This window comes from Mixophyes fleayi, chromosome 3 (genome assembly GCF_038048845.1).
Source record: "Mixophyes fleayi isolate aMixFle1 chromosome 3, aMixFle1.hap1, whole genome shotgun sequence".
Lineage (NCBI taxonomy): Eukaryota > Metazoa > Chordata > Amphibia > Anura > Limnodynastidae > Mixophyes > Mixophyes fleayi.
The window spans coordinates 24,857,562-24,876,064 of NC_134404.1; positions in this window are offsets into that span (position 1 = coordinate 24,857,562).

Consider the following 18,503-nt stretch of genomic DNA (forward strand, 5'->3'; position numbering starts at 1 on the left):
ATGGCAAAATATATGTAATATATGGAAATATCCTGCATTACATACATCATAGTTGCCTACTCTCCCGGGAATGTCTGGGAGACTCCCAAATTTTTGGGTGTTCTCCCGGACTCCCGAGAGAGCAGGAAAAAATCCCGTATCCAGCTGTCCCTGTTGATGTAGATGGTGGGGGCGGGGCTAAATGTGCCATTGTGGGCCCCGCCCCCTGCTGGGATTGGCTAGAATTGCCTAAGATTGACAGGGGACGGAGCCTAATGGCGCATCATGCGTGACCACGCCCCCTTCGACGGACCCCCTCCCGGACAGCTGCCTTCAAAAGTAGGTAAGTATGACATACATAAACAGAAAATATACAGGGCCTGATTCATCTGCGGACATAAGTCAATTTGTGTGCCATATCTTGCGTGAAATAGCTCTGCCCGTACACATCTTGATTTATGTATTTAACGTAAAAAATAAAAACACGTAATTTTACTAATTATTATAGTATAATGAGTTGTTAATTTATTTTATAAAATTGTTTTTTAATGCCTTCTGATGGGACTTTATTTTGCACATATGCATGTGAGCATCCTGCAATGTCTTCTGTCTATTAACAAGTACTGTTTAGGCAGAGAGTACTTACGCCCAGATTCAAATGGAAAAGTATCTTGAGATCCGCTAGTATTTGAATACAGCTGAACTTTGCTCAGTTTTTTTTAATGCAAGTTGCGTCCGAACATGAATCATCTCAAAAGTCTTTAAAATTAGAAAGTAAAAGAAAAGAAACCTCATTTTTGCTTCTGCCAGAGGTGCGCGACCATTCTACTGCCTGAGGCGGCAAGTGAAACAAGGCGGTAAATGCATCAAGGTGAGAGTTTTCCGGCGGGTTTGAAAAGTGGAGATGTTGCCTATAGCAACCAATCAAATTCTAGCTGTTATTTTGTAGAATGTACTAAATGAATGATAGCTGATTGGTTTTTCAAACCTGCAGAAAATTTCTCAGCTTGATACATTTACCCCAAGGTCCTTCTTACCCCCTGTGCAAAATATCTTACTATAAGAGCTGACTGCACTTTAAAAGGCAAATATTGCCAGGTTAAGCAGTAGATTTACCAAAGAAGGTAAATACCATTAGATTAGATTTTTGCATCAAGAAATTTGGCATTTTTTTTTAAAATGAATGATCTTAATTTTGTTGCCGCCTGATTATAGGACTTCCGCCTACTGTAAAGGCGTAGGGAATTTTCAGGAGGGGGGTTGTATCCGAGGAAAGCAAGCAACAGTTTTCAAAAATTGCCCAAAAATCAGACGGCGTGGGTAATTATTTGTCAACTGACCCAACCTGTTTCATATCAGAAATCAAACCCTGCGTGCCGGATATGTCTCCCGTTTTCCTGAAGATGTTTTTATAGGATTTGCTGGGCCTATTTGGTGGAAGCGGTCTGGAGCCAAAGCTCCATCAACGTCCTTGTTAACATGACCCTGCTGTCAAGTGATCCTCCCGAGGGCCAAATTTTTCCATCCACTATAGTAGGAAACTTTGAATATAGGTAATCTGCAGAATCACTGGAAAAAAAATGTTTTTTCTAAAATAAGTTGAAAGAATTGTCTAAGCTAAGATTAGACAACCTGTCCTCAAGTATTCAGAAGAGAAAATAACATTTCCAAAGAAGTAATAACTCAAATGCGTCATTGCAAATGGAACATACATATCTCACAGCATTTAAATGTGTACCGTACACAAGTATGTGAAACGCATACCTGTTATCTGGCAGCAAGTACACTAGCCCTCAGCTGCCGATCCAGTAATTTACACAGTAGTTCAACGCTAGAAAACAAGCTATTCTCATTAGGCAACCCTCCGGTTTCCTATACAGTGGTTGTGAAACACAGGGACTGAGCCTGGTACCACCGTGGCTCTGTTTTTAATTAGTTTTGATGGCATCTGGGTTAAAGCCAAAGAAGAAAATGAACTTCCTGCCATAGAGTCTTGTCGCTCAGCGTGACGCTTCTTCTCGCAGAAACAGAGTTCTTAGCTTCACATTAAAACAGTTCCTGACAAATGATGTATTTTCCTCCTGTGATCATGTCAGTATTGAAACTAACACAAAAAAAACTGGCATTTAACACGGAGCATACTAAACTAAAGAACGTTACCTGCAAACTGTGCGTAACAGACTTTGCACCTATATGTGCGAATCTGAGCATTGAGGGTCTGATGTAGAGCTGGGTGCAATTTACATTGAAATCCTAAGTGTAAACTGCATCTCGTGATTTATACAGTATTCCAAGTCGCACAAATCACTCAGAATACTATACAAATTGCACAAACACATCTCTTTATCTGCCTTATGGGCCGGTGTGCATGATACACTTAAGTGTCCAAGTCTACATGAGACCCAGTGTTGGTAAAGTACAATGTAGGATAAGTCATTTTGCACAGGAACATGGATGGGCTGAGCGTTCCTTATTGCTGTGGGATAGGCACAAGTGCATGCCCCTTACATCTCTGACCTTGTCTCGAGGAGCAAAGCTACCAGGCCACTCTACTCTGCCTCTGATCTCCGCCTCAATTAACCTCTCATTACCTCCCTCCATGCTCACCTCCAAGACTTCTGGCATGCTCCCCCTAATCTTTGAAACTCCCTACCTTATCTCACTCAGGGGCGATCTAGAATTTTTCTAGGGGAGGGGCAATTTAGTCCCCACCACCTTTTTTAAAAAAAACTTTTAACAGTATGGGCTGCCGGGTGCCGGGGAAATCCCTCCTCCCCCCCAATCAGCCAGTGGTCTCACTTGACTCTCCCCCCAACCTTCAGTCCTTCAAACACCCACCTTTTCAAGCTCGCCTATCCTACCACCTCCTAACCATTCTCTCCATCACCTCTTCTTCCTAACCTACCATCTCCATTTTTCTCCCAGTTGGTCCTACTGTCTCTCACCACCCCTCCCTCTAGAATGTAAGCTCTCGCGGGCAGGGTCCTCTCTACCTATTGTCCCATGTCTGTCTACTGTCTGATTCCCTCGTACATCCCGTCAGGTCTTTTGCTGCACTCTGTGTGAGTCCCCACAGCACTACTCACACTCATCAGTACTATTTATGTGTATTACAACATCTATTTGTTAATTGCTTCTGTATTAGGCGCTACGGAACCTGTGGCACCTTATAAATAGATAAATAATGATAATAACAATACCAGACTACGCACAAAATCCACACAAAAGAACATAGGACAAGTCTAGGGCTGCAACAAGCACGGACAGCTCTCTGCGCAATTTGCACATCATTTTCTTTTTACATTTTATATAGAAATAATTTATTAGTTCCATATTGCAACAATTTACCCGAGTGATGTGGCGAGGGTCGGAACCATCGAGAGCGAAAGTTAGGGGGGTGTAAATACGGCCCTGGAGAGTAAGGGATCATTCTATGTTCATGCACACCAGTGTATTTAAAAAATAAAGTAAATAAAAAAATGGGTCCCTTAAAATAAAGGAAGCCCCAGGATGTATATGAAACATAAGTGAGAGTGAAATTAACAATATATTGGGAGAACATTAGAAAAGTTTAAATTAATAATAGGTCAGGCAAAACAGGAGAGCAAGGCGTAGTTAGCGATGTTGTAAGTTGCGCAAGGATCGCGCTGTGGCATCCGAACGCCAATGATCGCCCGCATCAGATGAGAGAAGGACAATGACCATGCTCGGTATAACCATGCTCGTGTCCATTGGCGTACTGGTAAAATTATTGTGCCTGTTTCGAAGCTTTGTGTTCGTCTTAATACATGACTATCAGAGGCTATACTTCTAACTTACTATAGTCACGTAAATAGTTTCTCCATATTGAAAATACTGTAGAATTAGGACGAGGTATCCACATCCAGGGGCGTGGAGACAAACCTCCCAACTGATGGGACTGTCCCGCAATCCAATTAGAACTTTGCCGAAACTGTTGGACTGTTGCATGCAGCAATGTGGGAGTGATTTTAGGGAGGGAAGGGGGAGGGCAAGTTTGCCTTGAAAGCCATTGCCATTTTAAACTTCGGAAAAGGCAACTTGCAGAATCTTCTGGTTGATACATTTACCCCCTGGTGTACTTAACATGCATCTTGCACCAAACAGCAAGGGATACCCACTCCGCGCATCCAGCTTCAACCACTGCATAACGGTCATCACTTTGAGTGCAAAAATCCAGGTGCGGGCCCGTAAATCTATGGGCACAGCCGTAAACGCAGATCCATGGCAACATGGGGGCAGGCAGTAGTAAATGTTGCACTGAGGTGCTGAAAGTTAAAGTTGCGCCAGTATCTCTAATCTAACATTATCTCTGTGTTACTATTTACATATCCGCTGTGTCACCTCTTCTGCCTCATGTAACAATGTGAAGTTCTCGGGAAGTGTCAGCGACGTTCTCTAACTTAATCAACTTCAGACAAGAAGCAAATCTGGGAGGTTTACAGCTACACCCAATGACTCACTGTTACTGTCATTCAATACTTCTCATTGTCAAAGTTATGCCGTTACCATCCAAGAGGCATCCACTGTGCGGCCACAAAAATAATACTTCTGGGTTTATTCTTAGATGACATCAAAACCTCTTTGATTAGACGCATTATGAACTAAACCTTTCTTCTTGGGAAGCTTTACATGAAATGTAACATTCCACATATTACAGACAAGCACATTGGGGGATTACAGGTGTATAGAATCCCTTCTCTGTACCACCTACTGATATCAGAAACAAGATATCATAGACATGCAGAGGGGAATTACAGAGTCCACACTCTGTACCAGACCTACAGATATCATAGACAAGCACAGGGGGGTTACAGAGTCCACACTCTGTACCAGACCTACAGATATCATAGACAAGCACAGGGGAATTACAGAGTCCACACTCTATACCAGACCTACAGATATCATAGTCAAGCACAGGGGGATTACAGAGTCCACACTCTGTACCAGACCTACAGATATCATAGACAAGCATAGGGGGATTATAGAGTCCACACTCTATACCAGACCTATAGATATCATAGACAAGCAGAGGGGGGTTTCAGAGTCCACACTCTATACCAGACCTACAGATAACATAACATAGACAAGCACAGGGGGATTACAGAGTCCACACTCTGTACCAGACCTACAGATATCATAGACAAGCACAGGGGGATTATAGAGTCCACACTCTATACCAGACCTATAGATATCATAGACAAGCAGAGGGGGGTTTCAGAGTCCACACTCTATACCACATCTACAGATAACATAACATAGACAAGCACAGAGGGTTACAGAGTCCACACTATACCAGACCTACAGATATCATAGACAAGCACAGGGGGGTTACAGAGTCCACACTCTATACCAGACCTACAGATATCATAGACAAGCACAGGGGGATTACAGAGTCCACACTCTGTACCAGACCTACAGATATCATAGACAAGCACAAGAGGATTACAGAGTCCACACTCTATACCAGACCTACAGATATCATAGACAAGCACAGGGGGATTACAGAGTCCACACTCTATACCAGACCTACAAATATCATAGACAAGCACAGGGGGGTTACAGAGTCCACACTCTGTACCAGACCTACAGATATCATAGACAAGCACAGGTGGTTTATAGAGTCCACACTCTATACCAGACCTACAGATATCATAGACAAGCACAGGGGGATTACAGAGTCCACACTCTATACCAGACCTACAAATATCATAGACAAGCACAGGGGGGTTACAGAGTCCACACTCTGTACCAGACCTACAGATATCATAGACAAGCACAGGTGGTTTATAGAGTCCACACTCTATACCAGACCTACAGATATTATAGACAAGCACAAGGGATGACAGAGTCCACACTCTATACCAGACCTACAGATATCATAGACAAGCACAGGGGGATTACAGAGTCCACACTCTTAACCAGACCTACAGATATCATAGACAAGCACAGGGGGATTACAGAGTCCACACTCTATACCAGACCTACAGATATCATAGATAAGTACAGGGGGATTACAGAGTCCACACTCTATACCAGACCTACAGATATCATAGACAAGTACAGGGGGATTACAGAATCCACACTCTGTACCAGACCTACAGATATCATAGACAAGCACAAGGGGATTACAGAGTCCACACTCTATACCAGGCCTACAGATATCATAGACAAGCACAGGGGGATTACAGAGTCCACACTCTGTACCAGACCTACAGATATCATAGACAAGCATAGGTGGTTTATAGAGTCCACACTCTATACCAGACCTACAGATATCATAGACAAGCACAAGGGGATTACAGAGTCCACACTCTATACCAGACCTACAAATATCATAGACAAGCACAGGGGGGTTACAGAGTCCACACTCTGTACCAGACCTACAGATATCATAGACAAGCATAGGTGGTTTATAGAGTCCACACTCTATACCAGACTTACAGATATCATAGACAAGCACAGGGGGATTACAGAGTCCACACTCTATACCAGACCTACAGATATCATAGACAAGCACAGGGGGATTACAGAGTCCACACTCTGTACCAGACCTACAGATATCATAGACAAGCACAGGGGGATTACAGAGTCCACAATCTGTACCAGACCTACAGATATCATAGACAAGCACAAGGGGATTACAGAGTCCACACTCTATACCAGACCTACAGATATCATAGACAAGCACAGGGGGATTACAGAGTCAACACTCTATACCAGACGTACAGATATCATAGACAAGCACAGGGGGGTTACAGAGTCCACACTTTATACCAGACCTACAGATATCATAGACAAGCACAGGGGGGTTACAGAGTCAACACTCTATACCAGACGTACAGATATCATAGACAAGCACAGGGGGGTTACAGAGTCCACACTTTATACCAGACCTACAGATATCATAGACAAGCACAGGGGGGTTACAGAATCCACACTCTGTACCAGACCTACAGATATCATAGACAAGCACAGGGGGATTACAGAGTCCACACTCTATACCAGACCTACAGATATCATAGACAAGTACAGGGGGATTACAGAATCCACACTCTGTACCAGACCTACAGATATCATAGACAAGCACAGGGGGATTACAGAGTCCACACTCTGTACCAGACCTACAGTTATCATAGACAAGCACAAGGGGATTACAGAGTCCACACACTATACCAGACCTACAGATATCATAGACAAGCACAGGGGGATTACAGGTGCATGGAATTTCCACCACTATTCCAGACCTACATATCATAGGCATGAGCAGTGGGGTTTTACAGAATCCTGTATGTAGTATATGTAGATAATGTACATGCCTAGAATATAAATACATTGGTGGAAAGTTGGAATCCCCTACATCAAAAACCCTGTGCTTGCCCCAGGATATATCTGACTTCAAAGTGGAAAGATGGTAAATAAAAGACATGTAAGTGAACTGGTTATTCTGGTTCACAAAGTAACTTGGCAGATTCATCTTAATGAACTGGGACGTATACCAGAAAGGTAACTTCAGTGCTCTGTATTTAATGTGACATTCCATCCCCCAAAACTCCTGTGGCTCATATTTAGTATATTGCTTTCTAGTGTTACTGTGACAATATCTGTCTTATATTAACTAAGATCAAAGACAGTTAAAACCATTTATAAACCACAAATATTCTGGGTGTTTAGAGCTGTGTATTTTGCGCAAATGGCCCTCATAGTCCACGAGGAGCAGCGACGAGTTCCAGTCGGTAGAATTGCCCCCGTGAAAAGTGTCTGTGTGGACTTTTGCGGGTTTCTGGGTCGGACTGGAAGTGTACAAGGTGTAGAGTAACATCTAAGTCCAACCTAGGTCAGAACCATCCCCTTCACTTCAACCTGTTCATTGTATTCCTAAAACTCTGCTCTTTCTGCCATCATTCTGTCACGAGCCACGGCGGTACTCACAGCCGCCGCGGCTCGCTTCTCATGCGCCCCAGCTGCCCGGCCGTCACCTTGACGACCGGGACGTCATTTACTCCTCCTGTTCGGCCGTCACCAGGGCAACGGCCGGACGCTAGTTCACTAGCGCTGCGTCCCGGCGGTGCTGGTAGCCGGGCGCATGCGCATAAATAGTCAGTCTATGGGGCTGATTAACAGGCATTAGCCTGCAACTGTGTAGCTCAGGGACAAGCCCTGATTGGCCCTGCTGGATTCTTGTAATTACTCTGCAGGAGTGTGTTCCACTGCTGATTGGTCTATGTCTGTATTTAAGGCAATGAGGTCTGCTGCCTCATTGCCGGTTATAGCTTCTGTGCTCCAGTCTGCTGACCTGCTTTTTCCTGTTCCTGTATTTTGAAACCGCTACTGATTTCCCGTGTATGACCCTTGGCTTTGAATTGGACTTCGCTTTTGTTTCCTGTGACCCTGATCTCTGGCCTGTTTACTGTTTCTGCTATCCGCCTGTGACCCCTGACCTCAGCTTGCTTACCGATACTGTTGTCTGCTGCCGGCCCTTGACCTCTGCCTGGACCTCACTCCGCTTGCCTGGGTTCTCCCCAGCCGGTACACACTTCACGACCCTCCCTCTGTCAGTCTGCGGCCCAGTCTGTCCCCACCATCAGGGGCTCCAGTGAACACCTGATTGGCAGAGTAGATTCCGGGTTGTGTTGTGCCGGCTGGAGGGGTTCCTAACACATTCCTGTATTAAATAAATCATGAGAGTGACGAGGAATCAGGACCGTATTATGTGTGTTACGCTCGATTATTTCTGTATTATACAAATGCAACTAGCAGTGCAAAAAGTGGACCTGGGAGGTAGATAACGCACCCCACATAAAGCATGCTTGTCTACTCTCCTGGGATCTGGGATAGCTCCCCAAAATTCCCAGAGGGGGCCACCCTCTAACATCCCACCTATCAAGTTACATCACCACACCCCACACACTTGCGACTTGGACCTTCCTATCCGGGAGCTCTGGTAGAGGGGGTGGATCGAGAAGTATGACTTAAAGTAAAAACAGAGTTCACCACCTCTGAGGATGTGTAATAAATGATGGTAATGTACCTGCTCCACCCTGTAACTCTCATTTAAATAAGTTGTGACATTATGTCCCGGCCGCCCTGATTTCACAGAGCTTCCTCATTGCATGTGGGGAGCACTGAAAAGACTGCAGCTATGTTATAAACAGGCAGATAGCATGCGTCCTAATAGGTGCGTCATGTCATAAATTGGCATTTGCACTGCAAGACCTCAAGTTTTGCACCTTCGGAAATCACTCTTAGGCCGGGACGTATCGAACTGAAGTTTTTCCAAACCATAATTTTAAACATGTTTCTTTTTAAGTGATTTTGAAACAATGACATTTTAAATGGCACATCAATATTTTTTCAAAGCAGCAGATCGCAAACTGCGTTGCCAGTTTGGCAACCTGGAATCCATGCAAATGGTGCAATCTGCCGAGCTGTGGTTTATGGGAAATCACAATAAAATATGCCAACTTTTAGACATGGAGATTTCTCTTAGCAGAGAATGTTGAGCGATGAGGAAGTTTTGGATGTCAGCGCCTACTGCAAATAAGACGTTGGCCATTCTCTCTCTTTGTATATTGCTGTGTAATATGTATATAAATAAATGGCAATGTAGAGCCCATCAATTCAATCTGTATATTTATTAGTTTAGTTTGCAGAATATACAGATGTCATATATACCATATGTGTGTGTATGTTATATCTATGTGATATGTATGCTTCACATATAAAAATGACAGGTGACATTTCACAAAAAAATAAGACTAGTGCTTATTAATAGTTTTTGCTCCTTTGATAGATCACATTGTACTATAACTTTTATATCTGGAATCTAATCCCAGCACTTGCCCCTGTTTGAGTATAGATACACTAAATCATGAATGAGGGTATCACTCTCCACTCAGTTATTATCCTTATTCTGCCAGGTAGAGAAACATAATCCATCACAACAATGGAGGTGTTGCCCATAGCAACCATTCAGTTTCTAGCTATCATGTTCTAGAATGCACTAGATAAATGAGAGAAAACATCTGAATGGTTGCTATGGGCAACACCTTTGTAGAAGGTGGCCACCCTGGTCATCTGGGCTTACGATTATATTCTGGTGTTTCAAACCCACCAAACTTACCAAAATTTTCCATGCATGAGCAACATACACTAAGATAAGCGAATAAGATCATTGTATATCTTGTATCTATAAATAAAAATGAAAAAGTATAAAACGTATCTAAAAAAAATAAAGAATATATATATATATATATTTATTTATATATATATATATATATATATATAATATAAATTAGTATTATTATTATTATTATTATTATTATTATTGTTGTTGTTGTTGTTGTTGTTGCTGTTGTTGTTATTATTATTAATATAATTATTATTATTATTATTATTATTATTATTATTATTATCTTTTGTGCAAAATAATTTTAGTTATCAAAACATATAACTATCCATTATTTAGAAGCTGTTGTATCTTTAGCCATAGAAATGAATTATATAAGCATTTAGTATGTCCTTCTTCATTAAACTCTCCCAGTCATATCCTAGGATCAGGCTGATATGCTAGAACCTTGTGAGTCAGACCGTATCGTCAACAGACAGCAGGGTGTACGAAGATCTGAGATGTTTACGGAAGAGAACGGATCAATGATTCAGTTACAAAGTATCTCCAAGTTCACCGCAGAATTCTATTTTGATTTCAGTCTCACAATATCATTTAATTTTTCCATAATAATTTTTCTTTTTTAATTTTCCTGTAATTCAGCATCAAACATTAAAAAAAAAAATGACTGAGATTCTTGGAGACAAAGATTAAAAAATGTCACTATGAAGCGGCCGCCTTGATCAAAAAATGATGAAATGAAGCAGATATAATTAGCAATAACAAGATTAAAGAAGGGAGGAATGAAGACGAAAACTGCCAGAATAGGTTTCTTTGTGATATTCCTTCCCTCAATCTTGAACATTTGCATTAAAGTGATTGTGAATAATGTACATTTGACCAGTGTTTTCTGCGGAACTAATGTCTATTAAAATGATGGGAAGTAGCATATGTTGTGCCTAAGGGCTGGAAGAGTCCAATCACCCCTACTGAGTGAGGCTCACACTGCAACACAGGACAGCCAGGGCTTTATCTTAAATGAACCCAGCAGGAGAAGTCACCCCCGCACCCTCAACGCTCAGATCCCTACAATCCTCTGTAGGAGGCTGCAATAGTATTACATAGTATTCATCCGTTATTGTACACAGCTATCCCTCTCCTCGCCACCTGCCTATAATGTCCATGACGGACAGGGAATAATTATAAAATACACTTATTTAAGTATTTTTTTTCATTACAGATATAATATATAAACTTTCTAATACAGGAGAATTTTGCCAGATTATTAATTATAATAATAATAATAATAATAATAATAATAATAATAATAATATTTCATACTGAAATCACTGTTAGTTTTTCTGCCATTTATGATGGAAAACAGTATTTAAACATTTTCATAAATAGAAACATCAAAGTAGGGCTTCCTACTACTTTTCAATGCAAAAAATTTATGTTGCCATTATTCAAATATTTTTAAAAATCTCTTTTAGCGTACTTCAAAAATATTGCCTAGGTTCACAATGATTTAGCATTTGTCTAAGGTAAGAACAGGTGTGATGTGAGGAGGGGAATGGAGGCAGCAGAAAGCCACAGACTGAGAGTTATAGAGTGGGAAGAGCAGGGTCCCCCAGCAGCACAGAATGTATCAGGAGATGAGTGATGTGTTAGTGAGGACAGGGCTGCATGTGAAAGGGGCAGTGACATGATGTGAGGAGGGGAATGGAGGCAGCAGGAAGTCACAGGCTGAGAGTTATATAGTGGAAGGAGCAGGGTCCTCCAGCAGCACAGAATGTATCAGGAGATGAGTGATGTGTAAGTGAGGACAGGGCTGCATGTGACAGGGGCAGTGACATGATGTGAGGAGGGGAATGGAGGCAGCAGGAAGCCACAGACTGTGAGTTATATAGTGGAAGGAGCAGGGTCCCCCAGCAGCACAGAGTATATCAGGAGATGAGTGATGTGTTAGAGAGGACAGGGCTGCATGTGACAGGGGGAATCATAGATAGAGAGTTAGATAGTAGAAGGAGCTGGGACCCAAACAGCACAGAGTACTGTCAAATTGATGCAGGAAGATTGCGGTATAAAACTCACCTGTGCTTTAAAATGTTCATACATCCAACTTATTATACCTGTTGGTTTACACAGACAGAAACTGACATTAGGACATTGGGGAAGACAAAATCTTTGTTTATGTAGATTTTGATTTCAATTGATTTTGCTAGAATTGTTTCTTAAATAGAAAATAAATAGACAACTAAGTTTATGTGCAGTAAAATAAACTAGAAATAAACTAGAAGCTGGAAATTCTATATTTTATTACCCAGTGGCTCACGCAGGGGGGTTTTCTGGGTCTCCAGAAACCCCCCCCCCCTCCGCTAAAAAAGTGCCCTGCATATCGGCACTGTAGTATACAGCAGCCGCGGCGCTGTCTAAGAAGCGTCCGCGGCGGTGCTTCTTTGACAGCGCCACGGCTGCTGTATACTACAGTGCAGGCGAAACGGAGCTGCCGCGCATGCGCGGCAGGTCTCTAGGATTTGTTTTTTTTCCGGGGGTGGAGGAAACCCCCCCTGAAAAATCCTCCGTGCACCCCTGTTACTAGACCCTTAACTGTTTCTAAAATGTTTCAGCCTATCCCCCTTAACCCAATTCAATTACTCTTATTACTGCTGTTATTATTGTTGTTATTATTATTGGTGTTATATGTTTATACTACTGATCTTCCTTAGGCTGCTAAACCATATCTATTTTATCTGATTTATCTAGCTGTGTAAGAAGACTAGTGCCATTGACTTTTAACAATATAATTTAATTATTAAATGGCATTATTATTTGCTTTAAGTCAATAAATAGCCATTTAAATGATAAAAAATATTAAAGTCTGTATAAGCATTTGGAGGGTGGGGGAGGGGGGTTTAAATCCCACACTACTATATTTTCACACTCACATGACACAAGTTGTCTCAATTCTTCAAGACAAGTATGTTCAAAACACTCCAATGTGCTATATTTCCACCAGAAGGCATCAGCAGAAGTCTAACCATGGATTTCATGTAAGCGTATTCTCAATTTGTTACAGAAAAACAGTTTGGATGGATTGTCCTTTTAATTTATATATAACTTGAGTGATTTACTATAAGAAGTGTTTACTAGTGTTCCCTTTATCTGTTCACACAAACACTCCTGTGCCCCCCTCCATCTCTCTACACTTACCTGTGCCCTCAACTGTAAGGTTACAGGATCAAGGACAGTAGTACAAGTGCTGTCTGTTCATTGTCCCATTTAATAAATGTGTGGGCGAGTAAAAAAAATTCTTCTTATGGTGTTTATTTCAACTCATAAAGGCACATGAATAAAATGTAGTCATAAATGAGATATGTAACACACCCTGTGAATGCAGAGAAGGTCGTAGCTTTCCCATAGACAGAAGAAATCAATAACAAATGCATAATTTTTATCACGCACAAACTCTGCAGCCTATATGGACAAAAGTATTCAGACGCTTGACCATTACACCAAATGGGACTGTAATCATCATCATCATCACCATTTATTTATATAGCGCCACTAATTACGCAAAGCTGTACAGAGAACTCATTCACATCACTCCCTGCCCCATTGGGGCTTGCAATCTAAATTCCCTAACACACACACACACACAGGCCGAGAGAGACTAAGGGTCAATTTAATAGCAGCTAATTAACCTACCAGTATGTTTTTGGAGTGTGGGAGGAAACCGGAGCACCCGGAGGAAACCCACGCAAACACGGGGAGAACATACAAACTCCACACAGTAATGACACTGTAAAGACATTGTTTTCAAATACAAATTCTTTAATATGGAGTTGGTCTCCCTTTTGTAGCGATAACAGCTTCCACTCTTCTTGGAAGGCTTTCCACAAGATGCTGGAGTGTTTCTGTGGGAATTTGTGCTCGTTCATTCTGTGGAGCATTTATGAGGTCAGGCACTGATGTTGGATGAGAAGGTCTGGCTCACAATCTCTGTTCCAGGTCATCCCAAAGGTATTCAATGGGGTTGAGGTCAGGACTCTGTGCGGGCCAGTCAAGTTCTTCTACACAGAACTCATAAAACCATGTCTTTGTAGTCCTTGCTTTGTGCACTGGGGAACAGTCATGTTGGAATAGAAAAGGGCCTTCCCCAAACTGTTGCCACAAAGTTGGAAGCAAAGCATTGTCCAAAATTACTTGATATGCTGAAGCATTATGATTGCCCTTCACTTGAGATAAGGGGCCTACTCCAAACCCCCGAAAACCAGTCCCATACCATTATCCCTCCTCCACCAAATTTCATAGTTGGCACAATGCAGTCAGGCAGGTAACGTGCTCCCGGCATCCACCAAACCCAAACTCGCCCATCTGACTGCCAAAGAGAGAAGCGTGATTCATCACTCCACAGAACACGTTTCCACTGCTCCACAGTCCAGTGTCGGTGTGCTATAAAACCTGCCTCTAAAACAATAATAAATTGCATACAAATAAAACTGTAAGCGGTCCTCCACTCTAGATGTGCTTCCACTAATAGCATGGGCTCTGATCAATGAGAGTACCAACATTGGATCACATATAAAGTGTATATTTTTAAATTGAGACCTAAATGCTCCAGACATTTAACTAGGAGAACACATGATAACACATATAACACATTTAAGCACATATTTGTTGAACGCGGCACAAGAGCTGAAATAGTCCCATGGATTGATAGCCCAGGAACGCACATTACACAGCCTATTCCTGAGCTCGTCAACAAACACTGCTATTTTAAACACAGTAAGCTCCGTTATAGGTACCTATAGCGTGCAAGGCTTGGTGATTAAGTCCGTGGTATTTGCTTATAGATGTGCTTTTAAAATGCTTAGTTGAACTATCCATTCACACAATAGCAGGAGGCAGGGATCGCTCACATTATTTTATAATATATGTTCCTGTGTCATTGTAAGATCTTATTTTCCTCTTTGATAGTACAGCATGATCATGGAAAATTGTTGCCATATTAAAAAGAATATAAAAATAATAATAATAATAATAACAAAAGCCATTTTCCAAATGGTTTAAGATAGTAATAGAGACAAGCAATAAGGGTATATAAGTAAGTATTTTCCAGGTTCTATTTTTATTGTTAAAATTTTGTTTTTTATAGCTGGATAAACTGATATGTGACCACCAGCACCGATAGATTCAGTGTAACCTGGATCTCATTGTAAAGAACGCATGTCTTTACCTCCTCTTTCACATTGGCTGCACTATGAACACAAATAAAGCAAATCCTGGTTCTCTGACTGAATCCTTAGGCGAGATAATGCAGTCAACATCTTTACTTTGTGCCCCTGTGACTGTTTCAAAAGAACAATTACTGACAGCGTGGTGGATCCAGCCCCCCCCCCCCCCCCCATGCCTAAAAATAAAGTCTAGGTCCGCCCCTGGGCTGACAGACCATTTACTAAAACATCTTAGATAAAAATGTGGAGGCGTTGGTCACAGCAACCAATCAGATACTAGCTATCATTTATCTAGTACATTGATGGGCGACTCTCTCTTCTTGGAGGGCCGCAAACCGCACTCCCTCCTCCTCCGTCGTGCAACTTGATCTCCTTACGTCACGTGACCTCACGTGCCGCGGTGGTCAACTACCCCCTCTCTGCCATATTCTCTGCTGAAAGCAAAGAAAAGATCAGGGATCGCCCACTGAGGGGCCACAGGTGGAGGTGGACAACAAGCCGTGGGCTGCCTGTTGACCACCACTGTTCTTGTTCATTCTAGAAAAAGAGAGCTAGAATCTGATTGGTTGCTATGGGCAACACCTCCACTTTTCCTTGTTTATAAGCTTTAGTAAATCTACCCTTAGTTGCGGATGTGAATTGGTCTTATCTTTTGTACACCCGCGCAAATAAGTGACCAATTAAAGGAAAACGGTCATATCCATGCGTGTGTACCACGCATCAATGTTGTTTCTGTGAGGAAAATCTGTAAACAATGGCGCCCTGTACAGGCTCAATTACTGACTTAGGTGCAACAATGCAAATCGGCAGAAACCTGTAACATAGCTCCCAGCTGTCCTGATTTCAGGACCTTTGGAAAGGTGTGCAGTAATAGGTCATTGCAATTAACTTTGATTGGTCTATTGCAGTGTTGGCTAACCTGTGGCAATCCAGGTGTTGTGAAACTACAAGTCCCAGCATACTCTTCCAGCAATAAGCTGCTATATATTGGCAAAGCATGCTGGGACTTGTAGTTTCGCAACACCTGGAGTGTCACAGGTTAGCCAACACTGGTCTGTTGCAAAGCAAATGATTTATAACTATGAGTTACAATACGTTTACACTGTTTACCTTTACCCAAGGACGGTACAGGCTAGACATAGGGAAGAAACATGGCCTATGACCCAGGTAAACCTTTATCCTTTGAGATTTGCTGGGTTTTTACCTGTGATTTTGTTGACAGCGATAAAATAAACAAACATCTCAAAATGCATCTTTTTTTTCTCTGGAATTAAAAAAAAAAGAAACTTGATGCATCTCTGGAAATAACAAAATATCCCATTTGCATTCCTCATGAATGTATAAAAGGTTCCAGATGTCGGCCTATTACAAAAGATGTGTTTAAAATACATTTTCTATGTTAATTGTTTGACATGTTTTAATTCTTTGGTGGGCTTCGGAAGACAAATGCTTGAGTTGCGAGCGTCTGAATCCGGCTGATGAAAGATATTCATTTGTATTCTGAATTTCATTTTATTCCGCTGAAGATTTATAGAACTTTTCTTCCATTAGTGGTAGACGGCTTGTTTAAGAACATTGCACACACACACACAAAAAAAACACAATAATTCTGTAATTCAGCATGGTAGTTCTTATTTAACAATGCCTACAGTATATTTAAGTAAAGAGACAACTAAAACTACAAAGACATTTTTTTATGCAGGCTAAAAAAAAATAATTACATAGTTAACAGTGGACCAGTTACTGCCTTTGTCCCAGCTGCTTATTCTAGTTATCCTTACACCGACTTTCCATTGCAGTTTTGTTACAAATGTTGAGCAAAATCTACATCTCAGAGCGCTAAGATGATGATTAAGAGACTATAGCTTGTTCCTTCACATGTTTCTATGTCACTACTGTCTATCATACTTGCCAACTCTCCCTGAATGTCAGGGAGACTCCCTGAAATAGGGGTGATCTCCCTCACTCCCTGAAGAGTCTGCCATTCTCCCTGATGCTGAGCCAGTACAAAACGTGGTTGGCTTCGCCATCTGTGGCATGATGACACAGTTCAGAAATTGCCTCCTATGTCCATGTATTGATGCCTATGGAGGTGGCCATTTTCATGGAGACCAAGATTTAATCAAAGACTGACAGGTAAGACAACATGACTTCAGTAATGGAGACAGAAAAGTAAAAGGCACTTCAGTCTCTAGAGATTCATTAGCTGCTTTTCTTTAACGCATAGTTGCCTACTCTCCCGGAGTGTCCGGGAGACTCCCGCATTCCTGGGAGACCTCCTGGGAGAGCAGGGCAAGCTCTCGGGTCTCACCCCCGCAATAGAGAAGTGGCGGGGGGCTTAATGATGCAAATATCGCGGTACCTTATCAAGCCCTGCACGCCCACTTCCCCCAGGATCACCCTGAAGCCAACGAGGGAAAGTTGGCAAGTATGCTGTCTATACAAAGTTTTCCTCAAATTATACCTCCCAACATGCAAGTCCCCGGTAGAGGGACAGGGGGCGTGGTCACGTATCAATGGGGGTTGTCCACATCACGATGGGGGTGTGGCTACCTCGCCAGAGGCTGCCAGTGCTGTAAAGCGCTAGGCTGCCCTCTAGCAATCTTCCTTCCCCCAACATTCCTACTTGTGGCACAAACATGTAGGGCGGGACAGAGCCATAAATTTGGGACTGTCTTGCTGAAATCGGGACTGTTGGTAGGTGTGCTCAAGTTATGATCATAGGGGTTGATATTTTGCTACACTCAGCAGACCTCCTGTTAGTAGTAATGCTCTTAAAGAACACTGTAGTAAGCCTCTTTTTGCAGAATTGTGCTTTTTATAACACAGATTCTATAAGATTACTAAAAAAACAACAGAAATGTACATTAAAAATAACATTTTTATGTAGAAAAATATATTGTCTCAATAGAGATTTGTTTATCCCTAAATTCATCCTGTGTGCACAAGCAGATCTACAGGGGGGTGATGGCCTCCCCTAGATCAGGCTACATTGATGTCCCCGGAGGCCTAGAGGCAAGCAGGGGATCCAACTCGGCCTCTCCGATTGTGTGAATCTTCCGCCTGTTTCACAGCCTCTTGGTACAGTCATGTAGAACACTGACTGGTGGATGGCGCTGGACATTCAGACCAATCGGAGTGTGGAGACCTCCCGCTTCTTT